The sequence below is a fragment of the Eretmochelys imbricata genome, chromosome 13 (genome assembly GCF_965152235.1).
Source record: "Eretmochelys imbricata isolate rEreImb1 chromosome 13, rEreImb1.hap1, whole genome shotgun sequence".
Classification (NCBI taxonomy): domain Eukaryota; kingdom Metazoa; phylum Chordata; order Testudines; family Cheloniidae; genus Eretmochelys; species Eretmochelys imbricata.
Genome location: NC_135584.1, coordinates 20,273,590 through 20,287,787, shown reverse-complemented (window position 1 = coordinate 20,287,787; position 14,198 = coordinate 20,273,590).

The following is a 14,198-nucleotide window of genomic DNA, read 5'->3' as shown; positions in this document are numbered from 1 at the left end:
TTCCAGCTCCTTACACTGGTAGAGAGGTGGGAGCTGGGAGTAGATGCCATAGAGCCAGCTTTATGCCATGCCAGAATTCCCTTCTGTTAGGGGACCCCAACTACCAGGGAAGGGAACTGAGGACTTGGCCTGTTATGTTTTTTCACCAGTACAGGGAGCTGCCATGAGTTCAAGCCTAGAATCACTTTGGGTACTAGGATGTTGCAGATTACTGACCGGACAGGAAATACAGTAAAGGCTGCAGACAGAGGGATCAAATAGACACACTCACACACAGGGGTTTCCTATTAGGGTTGCTGATAGAAGAGCTCCTGGCTCAGTGTTAATCACACAGATATTTTTCTTATCCCAGGCTCCATAGTTTGAGTATATGCTTGAATAGTGAAATGTATTTTTTTTTTTTTTAAAAAAGTCAAGTTTTTGGAGGACAATGTGGATGCTCCATCATTTAAAGGTCTCAGAACATAATATGGTCACCAATCCAATGAAGCCCTGGTTGTCGTATCTGTGCAGATGAATAACCAAGGTGTGAAGTTTCTGCAATGAGATGTCCCAACTGGCCATCTGTGCAGGCAGCTAGGGTAGCGCACATGGGCACACAGCTGCTAAGTGATTCAAAGGGATCAAATGTGCATGTGCACACTTATGCCTGTGCATGTGTGAAAATCTGGGCCTAAAACCCCTGCCAACAACCCCTGCCGATTTTCATTCAGCTGTAGGGATGGCAGCTCTCAGCAACATGGCAGCATAGGAGCAGCTGCTCAGAGGGAAGAGTTAGATGATGAGAAACAGCTGTTTAGTCCTTTCAAATCCACTGCAGGAGGGACAACAGTGCATTGTAAACTGGTTCCAAGAGAGACATTGAGCGATGAAAGGCAGCTAGACTGATATTATTCATCAGAGTCTTCCAGTATGAAGAAATCAACATCGCTGTGATCCAAGCCTCACTCATTCTCTCAGTGAGAAGTGATCACTGAGGAATTACCCTTCTGCTCTGGGAGTCTACCAGCTCCTACTACACAATAAAAGAAGGGGTTTCCCTTCACTCCTTAAATATTCCAGTAACAAAATGTATTTAAATGTGAAAACTGTGTTAACTGAAAGAATTATGCAAATTAAAAAGCATGTAAAGTAATTTTATATCTATGCATGGAATGCAAACTGTATATTTTATTAAAGATCTAAGTGACCCACTCTGCAGCCTGATTCTCTTTCTGGGGCAGCTCAGAGCTTTAATGTTATGCAAAATTAAATTGGCTTGTTTGGGCTGGGACCGTTAGGTTGGCTGAAACTTCAATAGCTGGGGGCAAACTTCCTATTTCCAGAATGACTTGATGGATACAGCAAACCAGCATATTCATGGCAATGCCCTGTTGTGTACCATGTGGTACACGGGTCTGATTCCTGATTTGCAGAGAGAGAGTCGTAGAAGGGGGGTGCCTGTGACAAGCTCCTTTAAAAGCAGCCTTGGACATTTGTGAGTATTTACAAGGGAATGTCAGTGAGCTGGAACAGAGTCTGTTGCTGACAGCTAAATAGCTTGGAGAATCTGGGCCCTAGTCCTGACTGGGTTAATTCATCTTTTTCTTTTCTTTTTTTTTGTCCTTCTTGTCTTCTTGCTATGCCCCCCTCTCTACACAGACACACCATACACCCCAAGCTGTTTGGGCTAAACACATCTAGTTCCATAGCATGGATACCTGTAAAGTGGAGTTAAAACATCCTGAGAGCTCTCCTAGGGCAACTGAATTAACTATAAAAAGAAAAGGAGACTTAGAGACTAACAAATTTATTTGAGCATAAGCTCACGAAAGCTTATGCTCAAATAAATTTGTTAGTCTCTAAAGTGCCACAAATCCTCCTGTTCTTTTTGCAAATACAGACTAACACGGCTGCTACTCTGAAACCTGAAGTAACTGTGTCTCTCCCACTGCCTTTCCCCTAGAAGGCAGGCTAAGGGACCTTACACATTGCTGAGATACTTGGATTTTACCTCCTGGTAAATTTAGGATCAGCCACCCCACCAGTAATTTACACTTAGTTCATTAAACTGTCTGTGTCGTATCTGCAGGGTGTGAAATCATGGACTAGTAGTTCCAAAGCCTTGTGAATAGGAGTGAAAGTATGCCAGGCACCTGGGTGTGAGACATGCATGGAAAGGATCCTTAACATTAAAAACTAATGTTGCATTTCCTAGGTATAAAGCAAGCCCCATTTGAACTCTGGCTCCCTCATCCCATGAAAAGGCTGTTCTGACTTCACAGGCCTATCAGATGCTGTTCGAAACAAAGAAGCAATTTGCCGGGTTGTGTTTTAAGAGGCTGTGCACTCCTGGGGCTCTGTAAACTATCGGGAATGGAAGGCTTAAAACTGAGTGGTGGCTTCCCCCTTCTCCATCTGGTAAATGTGGTTCCAGAAGGCTGCAGCTGAGTGTAGCTGTTTCTCCTAGTAACCTTCCCTGCTTTAAAATCAACCTTTAACCTAAGTCTGGTGGGAACCTTCTAAAAATAGAAAGGGCTAAATTTAAAAACAGACATTGTTGTCATAACCTCTGTTTCAGCTACTTAAACATAAGAACATCCATACTGGGTCCATCTAGTCCAGTAACCTGTCTTCCAGCAGTGGCCAATGCCAGATGCCCCAGAGGGAATGAACAGAACAGGTAATTATCAAGTGATCCATCCCCAGTCGCCCATTCCCAGCTTCTGACAAACAGAGGTGAGGGACACCATCCCACCCATACTGGCTAATAACCATCGATGGACCTATCCTCCATGAATTTATCTAGTTCTTTTTTGAACCCTGTTATAATCTTGGCCTTCACAACATCCTCTGGCAAGGAGTTCCACAGGCTGATTGTGCATTGTGTGGAAAAAAAATTACTTCCGTTTGTTTGGGTTTTTTGTTTTTTAAACCTGCTGCCTATTTATTTCATTTGGTGACCCCTAGTTCTTGTGTTATGAGTAAATAACACTTTCTTATTTACTTTCTCCACACCAGTCATGATTTTATAGACCTCTATCATATTCCCCCTTAGTAGTCTTTTTTTCCCAAGCTGAAAAGTCCAGTCTTATTAATCTCTCCTCATATGGCAGCCGTTCCATACCCTAATAATTTTTGTTGCCCTTTTCTGAACTTTTCCAATTCCAATATTTTTTAATTTTTTTTTTTTAGATGGGCGACCACATCTGCACACAGTATTCAAGATGTGGGCGTACCATGGATTTATATAGATAATAAGACAGAAAATATATTGCCTCTATTCCTTTCTTAATGATTCCAAACATTCTGTTAACATTTTTGACCACCGCTGCACATTGAGTGGATGTTTTCAGAAAACTATCCACAATGACTCCAAGATCTTTCTTGAGGGGTAACAGCTAATTTAGTCCCCATCCTTTTATATGTATAGTTGGGATTATGTTTTCCAATGTGCATTACTTTGCATTTATCAACATTAGCAACCTCTTTAAAGGCATCTTTGCAGTAAAAGACTAGTGGATTTTATAGAAGCCAGTGGCTCTCAACCTTTACAGACTACAGTACCCCTTTCAGGAGTCTGATTTGTCTTTCTTGCATGCCTCAAGTTTCACTTTTCTTAAACTACTTGCTTACAAAATCAGACTTAAACATACAAAAGTGTCACAGCACACTATTACTGACAAATTGCTTACTTTCTCCTTTTTACTGTATAATTATAAAATCAACTAGAATATAAATATTTTACTTACTTTTCACTTTATAGTTTATAGAGCAGTACAAAACAAGTCATTGCCTGTAGGAAATTTTAGTTTGTACTGACTGTTCTAGGGCTTTTTATGGAGCCTGTTGTAAAACTATGCAAATATCTAGATGAGTTGATGTACCCCCCAGAAGATCTCTGAATACCCTCAGGGTTGTGTGTACCCCTGGCTGAGAACCACTGCTCTGTTCCCAACTATTTCTCTCTGCGATGTGCTTATGTGTGAAGCTAGCAGATTAACCACTAATGGCATAGCTACAATTTAGCAGCAAGGAGGCAAGAGCTCTCAGGCCCTCTGTATTCAGACCAATTAAGGAACTGGTCCCCCTGCTCCTGAACCGTACCAACATAAAGGAAAAACTGTTGTTCCTTTGAACCATGTGCCAGTCAGGCTAAGGTTTGCCTGATGTCCACGGCAGGAAAAATACCTGCTGCCTTTCTTGCACCTCTTACTGACCTAGCGAGAATCACAAGATGATAGGAAACGGAGAAAATAACACACATTGACATTCTCCTGCAGTACGTAGGCTTGTGAGAAGGCCTTGGATTTTTGGTGATAATAGTTAAACAGAGGAAGGATTATCCAGTGAGAGGAAGGAGATCCCACTGGTTAGAGCTAGCCTGCAATTTGTTGTACCTGAACCCAGGTCTGCCAGCCGTCCTGTGAGACCTTGGGCAAGCCACTTAGGCCCAGATCCATAAAGAGACGTAGGCACTAAAGTCCCAGTCTTGACTCCACTGTGATCCAAACTTCTGTCAAACCCCGTGAGTCTCTCCACTCACTCAGCACCTATGTCTTCAGTGGAAAAGTTCCCTTGGTGCCTTTGTTTCGGCCATTGGGCGTGTGCACTGCTGCCTCCCTCCAGGCAGCCAGATGCCCATCTCCCACCTAAGCCCCAGAGCAATCCACAAATGGGGGGAGACAGGTGTTCAGCCACCTAAGTTTCCTGTGAGTAGGCATCCTCTGAGCGCACCTGTTGTAGCTGTTCCCGTTCAAAACCTGGCCTGAACAGGCAGTGCTGCTGCCCACCGTACGTGCGGCATTTAGTTCAGGGGTTAGAGCTCTCCCCTGGGTTCAGTTCCTTTCCTCCTTCTAGGGGAACTAACCCTGGGTCTCCACATCCCAGGTGAGGGCTGCAACTATTGGGTGGAAAGTTATATATCCTCTTCCTTCTCTAGCCATTTGGAGTAGCACAAAGCAGGCACCTGACTCATTCCCAGAAGAAGCACCTGCCTGCAGCCTGGACTTGCATGCCTATTTCTGAGAGAAGGGTGGGGCTTAGGCCACCTGCTCACAGTGGCCTCTCCCCTTGGTTCGTTTCGGTGGCTCCCCAGCTAGCATGCTGGTTTTTGTGGATAGCATTGTAAGGCACCTCTTTCCCTGGGCACTGTACAGCCTGGCTGTCTCTCAGGCATTGTGCATTGCAGCGGTGTTCCTGTGACTTTTTTTTCCCCAGGCGCTTATGAATTGAGCACCGTGATTCTCAGCCTTGCAATGCTGACTTCTCTTTGTGGATCTGGGCCTAAGCCTCTCTGTGATGTTCCCAGTCTGTCATGGGGATGGCAGCACTGCCTACCTGACAGGGTGTTACAAGGGTAAATACAGCCGAGTCTGAGATGCTCAGACATCGCAGTGCTGCGGGCAGCGATGTAAGTACCTCAGAGAGACCGAAGGAAACAGCAGTCATAGATCTTGGACTCTTCAACAGATAGCTAGATAAGGCATTATGTCTGCCACTTGACAGTGAGGTGGCTGACTAACCCAGCTGAGCTATAGGTAAGTGTGGCATTAACCAGTAACTTCCCAGCCAGCAGCACCCAGGACCTAAGGGTGAAGGGGATTCTGTAGGGTGCCCAGGATAACGTAGAACACCCTGACAGTCACTCACCTTTACAAGCAAGGTGCTTTGCTCTGCACTCCCTGCACCTTATGCTCCGCGTCACCTCGGCCCCTGTCACGAAAGTGAAACCAAATGAAAATCTCTGTGGGCATCTACTACTTTTTGCCTATTGAAAACGGACTCCTGGCAGGCTCCCGGAATTACAATACAGACCTGACCCGAAGTTCAGTGAATGCTTTTGCTATATTCTTCCTCTAGAGGGGCGATGAGAACACCAACTCTCTAACGATCTAGGGGACAGAAAAGCATCTAGATTCAGATACTCGTATCTTACTTCTGGACTTCTTTGCTTCCCCTCAGCTCATTAGATATTAAACCCAGCTGATGTGGGGGTTCTTGCGGATAATGAAATGCGGAGTAACTTAAACTTGTACTAGAGATCAAGTAGCTAATACACTGCTGCCTTATTTGAAATATATCTCCTAGGGCTTCAAACTTTGGCCGCCTGGGTGTTCCTCCTGCAACCTGTACTCAGACAGGCAATTCTATGGACGTCAACAGCATTGCTCACGGGAGGCAGGGGCGCAGGATCGGTCGCACAATGGAGCAGAAGGGCAGCCACCTTCTTTTCTATGAAGGTGTAGCTCATGAAAAATCCCAGGTGCCAGACAGTCTGCTGGGTGCATGTTGAGCCTTGCTGGCATGGAGGCTCCAGGGCCTGGCTTGCATCACCATATCAAAGCCAAGCTGTGTAACGCCCAGGCTGTGGTCACCCCTGCTTTTAACAATAGTCAGAAAACCCTGTGTGGTCCATCTTGCTCATAGGTCTGGAAGTGCCTCCCCCCAGATAAACTAATAGTCTGGAATAATGACCGAGCACTGAGATAGTGCTGTATACCCTCAGAGAACTGCACAAGCATCAAATAGTTACACCATACAATGACCTGTGAGGGTTAACTATTAGCAGCCCCACTTTGTAATTGTGATATAACAATCCACCAGGAATACCCTCCTTTTGTGTCGGTCTCCTACTCATGCTCTACAGCACACGCTTGCCCTCTTTTATAGTAACTTTTCCCCAGCATACCTTTTTGCTGCTGGCGTTGTACAGTTGGCAGAATCAATCAGCTGTATCTCTGAAGTAGCCCTTGCTGCTTTCCAAAAACCAAAACCCACACTCTTCTCCTAGGAGACTCTCTGCATTGATATTGACTCTTTGTCCTTAATGTTGCAGGCAGACAGCTCAAATGACAAACTCAGAAGAGCTGGAGTGGTTCCTGGTACTCTGACTTCTACAGGACTTGGAAACCACCTTTCTGGCTTCTAAAGCACCTGTCCCCAGGGAAGGAATTGCAATGTATAGGGAGGGAAGTGTAGGCCTCTACTGTTTAAAGAGTTATCAAGCTGTCTTTTTAGCTAGAATTGACCAAAAGATTAGCAAGAAACTGGGATTTAATTTTCACCTACTTTACAGCTAGAAAAAAATTATATATAAAAACACCTTGTTTAAATTCTAGCCCACTGTGCTCTATGAAATGACAGTGCTACCCTATCTTTACCAGAGTTTCAAATGGAAAACCTGTCTGAACCCTAGTGCTAGAGCAAAACCAATAACACCTGGGGCAAATTCTGCAGCCCTCAATTGAGCAAAACCACCATTGTCTTCAAAGGGCACTTTGCTCAGTTGAGAACCACAGAATGAGACTGAAGGATTAGGATGATTTGAGCCTCTCCAGCTCTTTGTGAGGATGCAAAGAGTTGTATTACTAAGTAATTATATCAGGATTGGAAACCTATTGGGAAACCCTAATGGCTAGCATACGAGATAAAATGTGCAATGCTAGAGTTTGTCAGAGCTAGAAAGAAGTCAGAGCATGAAGGCTGGACTGTGTGACTCAAAAAAATAAGTGATTGATTATAGCCCATTGTGTTACCCACCATGCTTCACTGCATGAATCCAAGTGCAAAAAAGGGCTGCAAAAACCAGCCGTAGGGTTGAAAGCATAATTTGTAAGAACAGTACCAGACTCGCTCGCTTTCATGGGGCCCCTTAAGTGAACATTGTCATGATGGTGCCGTCTTCATAATCTTGCTAATCAAATTCCCTAATCACTTTTCATAAGACTGATTGTATTTTCATGTGGTACAGTAGGTAAATCAATTAAACACTTTATCAAGTTGCTGCTACAAAAGTTGCTCTCCAGGCTGAGGAAAAAATGATTGATTGATATTGATTAGTTTGCCTTGAGATGATGATGAAAAGGTAATCTGATTAAGTGTTTTCTTCTAGCTAAAGGTTATAAAACTAAGATTAAAAGGAGAGTTAATTTAATTACCTTTTATCACTGCATTACCTACCTCAAAAGCTGAAAAACTATGAGTCAGGCCCCACAAAAACTCATGAGATTAAAAACAAGCAAATCCCACACATTTGGGGTTATTTGCTTTCTGGTTTTTGAGCCTTTAAATTGTTGCAGGTGGGTGACAGCATCAGACTTTTCTCTACAGCAATGAGGGCTAGAAACTCCTTTTTTAATATGAAAGCTGAGATTCTCTTAGTCATGTCTCTCTAAGTGCTGGGGTTTTAAGCAAAACATCAGATCTCTCCAGCCTCCTAATAAAATTATGAATTAGCGACACTAATATAGAAAATTCTGCTAAAGGAAAATATTTTTGCAGTTTATTTATTTGCTTTATGCATTTGATAGCATTCCGTGTGTAGTCTGTCAGATTTCTCTTGTTTTTGTGTGCCTTTCACACAGCAAGGGGGGAGTGTGAACATAAAATAAATAGGAAAATTTTACTGTAAAACCACAACAGATGGTAGGGAGGACACGGGTGGGTGAAGTGGTCTTTACAGCTTGTTTGTGCAAGGTGCATATAAAGGAATATCCTAGCGCTTCTGGTAGAGATCATGCAGATAAACAAATAGCTCTTTGCAGATGAGTGTGTTCTGTAGCTGAGTTCTCTGCATGCACAATGCATGGAAGAATCCATTTTATACCATTCTCCCTAGCTCAGGGCTCCTTAATTTTCCCAGAGTTGTATCTCCGTTTCTGAACTAGCTGTTCAGTGGTGGTGTGCTGGAGACTGCTGAAATCCATGCCTATAACACTGGGATTCTTTTTGGTTTCTATTGCTGTGCAATACATAAGATTGCATGAGAATATAAATATTTCTTTGAGAAACAGCAATCTTCAGGCAGGGTCTCCAAGAGAACATCTTTGGATGCAGTGGAAAAATGTTCAGTTCTCCCACGGTTCATTTGCTGTTTGCGTATTTTCCCCAGTATTTCTGCAGTCTTACACAATTCCATGGTATAGATATGAAATCAGTCTGTTGCCTGTGTTTTATTTCCAGTGGGGGCCTTCTGGAGTCCAATAGCAATCAGTCGAGAAACAATGTTATACTTTACATTTTGCATTTATTGCGATATAGTTGTCATACAAATATTCACTCATTTTTCTAGTGTTAAGGGAGTCCTCCCATGTGCATGGTTGCATGTGTCCAGTTCTATATCCATGACATGAGTAATGGCATTTTAAGCATCGGTAACAAATTTAATTAAAACCACTCTAAAAATTTGACTAAATTTCAAGTTCTCCCTTTAACTATCTCTTTGAGGTTGTTGGATAGACCATAGGTTTAAGCTACTCAGGAAGCTGGCTAGGAAGAATTTTGGACTATTGTGTGTAAACATTCAACAGAGAGAAAAAGTATGATGACAATAATACAAACAAGGGAGCAGACAGAGCAGGATACTGCGTTCCAACAAACATGCATGCAACCAAATCATGAGTCCATCAAGATGTTAGACAGCTCCAAATCCCAGAACTGGAAGGGACCTAGAGAGGTCATCTAGTCCAGTCCCCTACACTCATGGCAGGACTAATTATCTAGACAATTCCTGCCAGGTATTTTTCTAACCTGCTCTTAAAAATCTCCAATGATGGAGATTCCACAATCTTCCAAAGCAATGTATTCCAGTGCTCAACCACCGTGACAGTTACGAAGTTTTTTCCTAATGTCCAACCTAAACCGCCCTTGCTGCAATTTAAGCCCATTGCTTCTTGTCCTACCCTTAGGTTAAGAAAAACAAATTTTCTTCCTCCTCCTTGTAACAACCTTTTACTTATTAATAAAAGGGAAACTTGGTAAGTCTTTGGCATATTTGTAGCAGGATCATTCCTATATCCTGTGAATGGTAGTTAAGTGACTGGTTTAGCATAAATCATTCTTATAGTTCAACTTTTTTAATGGTCAGGACATCCCCCATTTTAACAAACCACTTATTAAAAGGAAGGAGGCTTGGGATGCCATTCAGCTGCATTGACCAACCAAAGGATGCTGCAATAAAGGACGGTGTTGGGCTGCAAACACCATCCTAGCCCCTATGGATGTAGAAGCCCTCTACACCAACATTCCACAAAAAGATGGACAACAAGCCATCAGGAACAGTCACTGCAGACCTGCTGGCTGAACTTTGTGACTTTGTCCTCACCCATAACTATGTCACATTTGGGGACAATGTATACCTTCAAATCAGCGGCACTGCTATGGGTACCCACATGGCCGCACAGTATGCCAACATTTTTATGGCAGACTTAGAACAACGCTTCCTCAGCTCTCGTCCCCTAATGCCCCTACTCTGCTTGCAGTACATTGATGACATCTTCATCATCTGGACCCATGGAAAAGAAGCCCTTGAGGAATTCCACCATGATTTCAACAATTTCCATCCCACCATCAACCTCAGCCTGGACCAGTCCACACAAGAGATCCACTTCCTGGACACTACGGCGCTAATAAGCTATGGTCACATAAACACCACCCTATACCGGAAACCTACTGACTGCTATTCCTACCTACATGCCTCCAGCTTTCAGCCAGACCACACCACACGATCCATCGTCTACAGCCAAGCTCTGCGATACAACCGCATTTGCTCCAACCCCTCAGACAGAGACAAACACCTACAAGATCTCCATCAAGCATTCTTACAACTACACTACCCACCTGCTGAAGTAAAGAAACAGATTGACAGAGCCAGAAGAGTACCCAGAAGTCACCTACTACAGAACAGGCCCAACAAAGTAAATAACAGAACGCCACTAGCCATCACCTTCAGCCCCCAACTAAAACCTCTCCAACGCATCACCAAGGATCCACCACCTATCCTGAAGGATGACTCATCACTGTCACAGATCTTGGGAGACAGGCCAATCCTCGCTTACAGACAGCCCCCCAACCTGAAGCAAATACTCACCAGCAACCACACAACAAAGACACTAACCCAGAAACCTTAGAGACTAAATTGGTTAGTCTCTAAGGTGCCACAAGTACTCCTTTTCTTTTTGCGAATACAGACTAACACGGCTGTTACTCTGTAACCCAGGAACCTATCCTTGCAACAAAGCCCATTGCCAACTGTGTCCACATATCTATTCAGGGGACACCGTCATAGGGCCTAATCACATCGGGGACACTATCAGGGCCTCATTCACCTGCACATCTACCAACGTGATATATGCCATCATGTGCCAGCAATGCCCCTCTGCCGTGTACATTGGCCAAACTGGACAGTCTCTATGCAAAAGAATAAATGGACACAAATCAGACGTCAAGAATTATAACATTCAAAAACCAGTCGGAGAACACTTCAATCTCTCTGGTCACTTGATTACAGACCTAAAAGTGGCAATTCTTCAACAAAAAAAAACTTCAAAAACAGACTCCAATGAGAGACTGCTGAATTGGAATTAATTTGCAAACTGGACACCATTAAATTAGGCTTGAATAAAAACTAGGAGTGGATGTGTCATTACACAAAGTAAAACTACTTCCCCATGCTTATTTCCCCCCATTCTGTTCCTCACACATTCTTGTCAACAGCTGGAAATGGCCCACCTTGATTATCACTACAAAAGGTCCACCCCCAACCCCACTCTCCTGCTGGTAATAGCTCACCTTACCTGATCACTCTTGTTACAGTGTGTATGCATTCGATGAAGTGATCTGTTGCTCCCGAAAGCTTATGCTCAAATAAATTGGTTAGTCTCTAAGGTGTCACAAGTCCTCCTTTTCTTCATGCAGCTCTAGCATACTTATTTTAGGGGGAGAGTGGTGAAGTGGCATGCGCTGGGAGTGCAGGGGGAGCCAAATTCTATTCATATTTTAAACAAAAACTGGCTGTCTGCTGGGACTTTAGCCACTTAAGTGATTTAAATCAATTTGTGCTTAGAAGTAGCTGACTGGCATTTTGGGAGACTGAGGATATTTCTGCTGATCATGCTTTTTGTGTTTGTTCATCAGAGCAGAGGCAGGTTTTGTTCTCCTTCTGGCACAAAAATAGCTGGATCCAAGAGCAAGATGGAAGAGTTATCAAACATTGTTTCTATAGCCTGATTCTAGCCTTCATCCCTTGCGCTCTTGTTTACCAGCACGAAGGGAGAATATAGGCCACTGGAGGGATGGCTGGGAATAGGAGCATCCTGTGGCCCTTTCCTCTTGTGGCACCCGATAAAATGCTGAACTACCCAGGTCAGTATTTGAACCAGGAGACCTGGGCTCTCCTCCCTTCACAGAGCTTGTGTGTAAGACTTCCCAGCTCACTATTAGAATGTGAGCCTAGAAACTTATCAAAAGGTTAAAGGAGATGAGGGTTTCCTGTTAGGGCAACAGTAATAGTTCTGGGAGTTTACATTTAATTTATACCTCCTTCAAGTCTCTCTAACCTGCTGGTTGTGCTATTTGTTTTAGATGCACAGAAGGAGGGGAGAGAGGGCCCTCCTGCCCGTGTTATAACTACCAATCTTGCCAGATATTCCCCATTTACATGGGACAAAGCTCAGGGGCATATGGTCTAAGTACCAGCTCCTGGCTCATGAAGCTTCTTCTGCATTCTTGAACCTTTGCTAGCTATATACTTTGCAAAAATAGCTATGGATGGCAGTGTGAATGATGCTCCTAGATTAATCCTATGTTCGTGAACTAGTCAGTATTTGAGACACAACAGTTCGAAGGTGATGTGCAACTTCTGCTGTAGCATGGACAACTCCTATCTTCATTCTGCCCTTCCAAAATGTGCCAGTAACCTGTGTTCTGAATAGGCCCATGCTATACCCCATCTTCAGGCATTAGGCATTTTGCTGTAATACCTACAGTGTCCCCCACTCTTTAATTCAGGAATTGTGTTTAAATGCTCTGGCCTAATTTAACTTCTTCCAGCATGGCTAACCAAAGATGATGACTCTGCAGCCAGCATCAATTCAATTTCTTCTGCTTCACTTTGTCATCCTTCTCTATTAGAGATTTTTCCAACTGCAGCAGCAGTTCAAGGAAATGGTGTATAATACAGAGTGCACTGGAAGAGAAGGACAGCACAGTTTCTTTAATTTACTGCTAACTCAAATTTCAAGCTCTCAGGAATTATGAGTTAGCTCCCATGTTTTTAAATGACCCAATGGTCAAATACACCCCTCAACCCCCAAACAATTATTTCATTCTGCTCTACAGAGCTAGAGGAACCATTAGGTTAATGTGTAGGTTATAAATTCTGTATATCTAACATGTCCATCTTCCATCCCCAGAAACTGTAAAACTAAACTAACGAGGGCAGACCTAGGTCTTCTGCAGGGGACAAAGTATAAAGCTGGATAAAGAAACTCTTCCCTTGCTCACCAATGCCTTATGGCCCAGAACCACAAAAGAACAAGCACAGGGATGCTGAGCATGACCATACTTAGGCTTTGAGGATTCCATTGATTTACAACGCCCAAAAGCTGCATTTGTGTCTAGGTGCCCTGTTCTCCCCCTACCCCCTCTTCATTGGAGAGTAGTGTCTGAGAAACCCAACATACTCAGCAGGGAGCTGCCTAAACTAACCAGTGGGAGATGCTCATGAGGTGTATCCTGAACCCTGCCCCCCTCAAGGAGTTAAGCATCTAAGTCTAGGCTGGAGGGAGGCACCTAGCTCTGCTTGCAAACCATAGCCATGAATCCTTCTCCTGGAGTCAGGCAGTTTAGACATCTAAGGCATTTGAGGCACCGGTGGTCCCCATGCTGCTTCCTTTATAACTTTAATTTAGGGGCTAAGGCATTCCCCTGCTTCTTCCATAGCCTAGGTGAGTGCTCATCTTCACCTGGTTTGAGGATCACGCTGGAGCTACAGTGTGAGAGAGGTGCCCAGATGACTTGGAGGAGGCAGTAGTTTGTATGCCCAGAGACAGAAACTCAGGTGCCTATGGAACTTGTACAGCAAAAACACAGGTGGAGAGTGTTTAGGTGCCAGATGAGCCAGGGTTTTGTAGCACTGAAAATCTCAGCTTCAAGCACTTAAGTCCCCAACGTAACATGTCCACTTTCCCTTTTCACCCTTGGAGAGTGAAGTCCTAGGCACAGAGCAGGTACAGCAAGCAGCTGAGGCAGTGTAAGGTACCCCTCAGAGGGAATGAGTTCTGTCTCCATATGCACTTGACTGCTGTAGAGACTAACAAAAGGTGCTAACTGATTTCTGTGGAAAATGTCCAATAGAAACTGGACTCAACTTCTAGGTCATTGAAGAGTCATCCCCTGGTTAATTTATGGGCCCACTGCTGAACAGGAATAGACTGGAA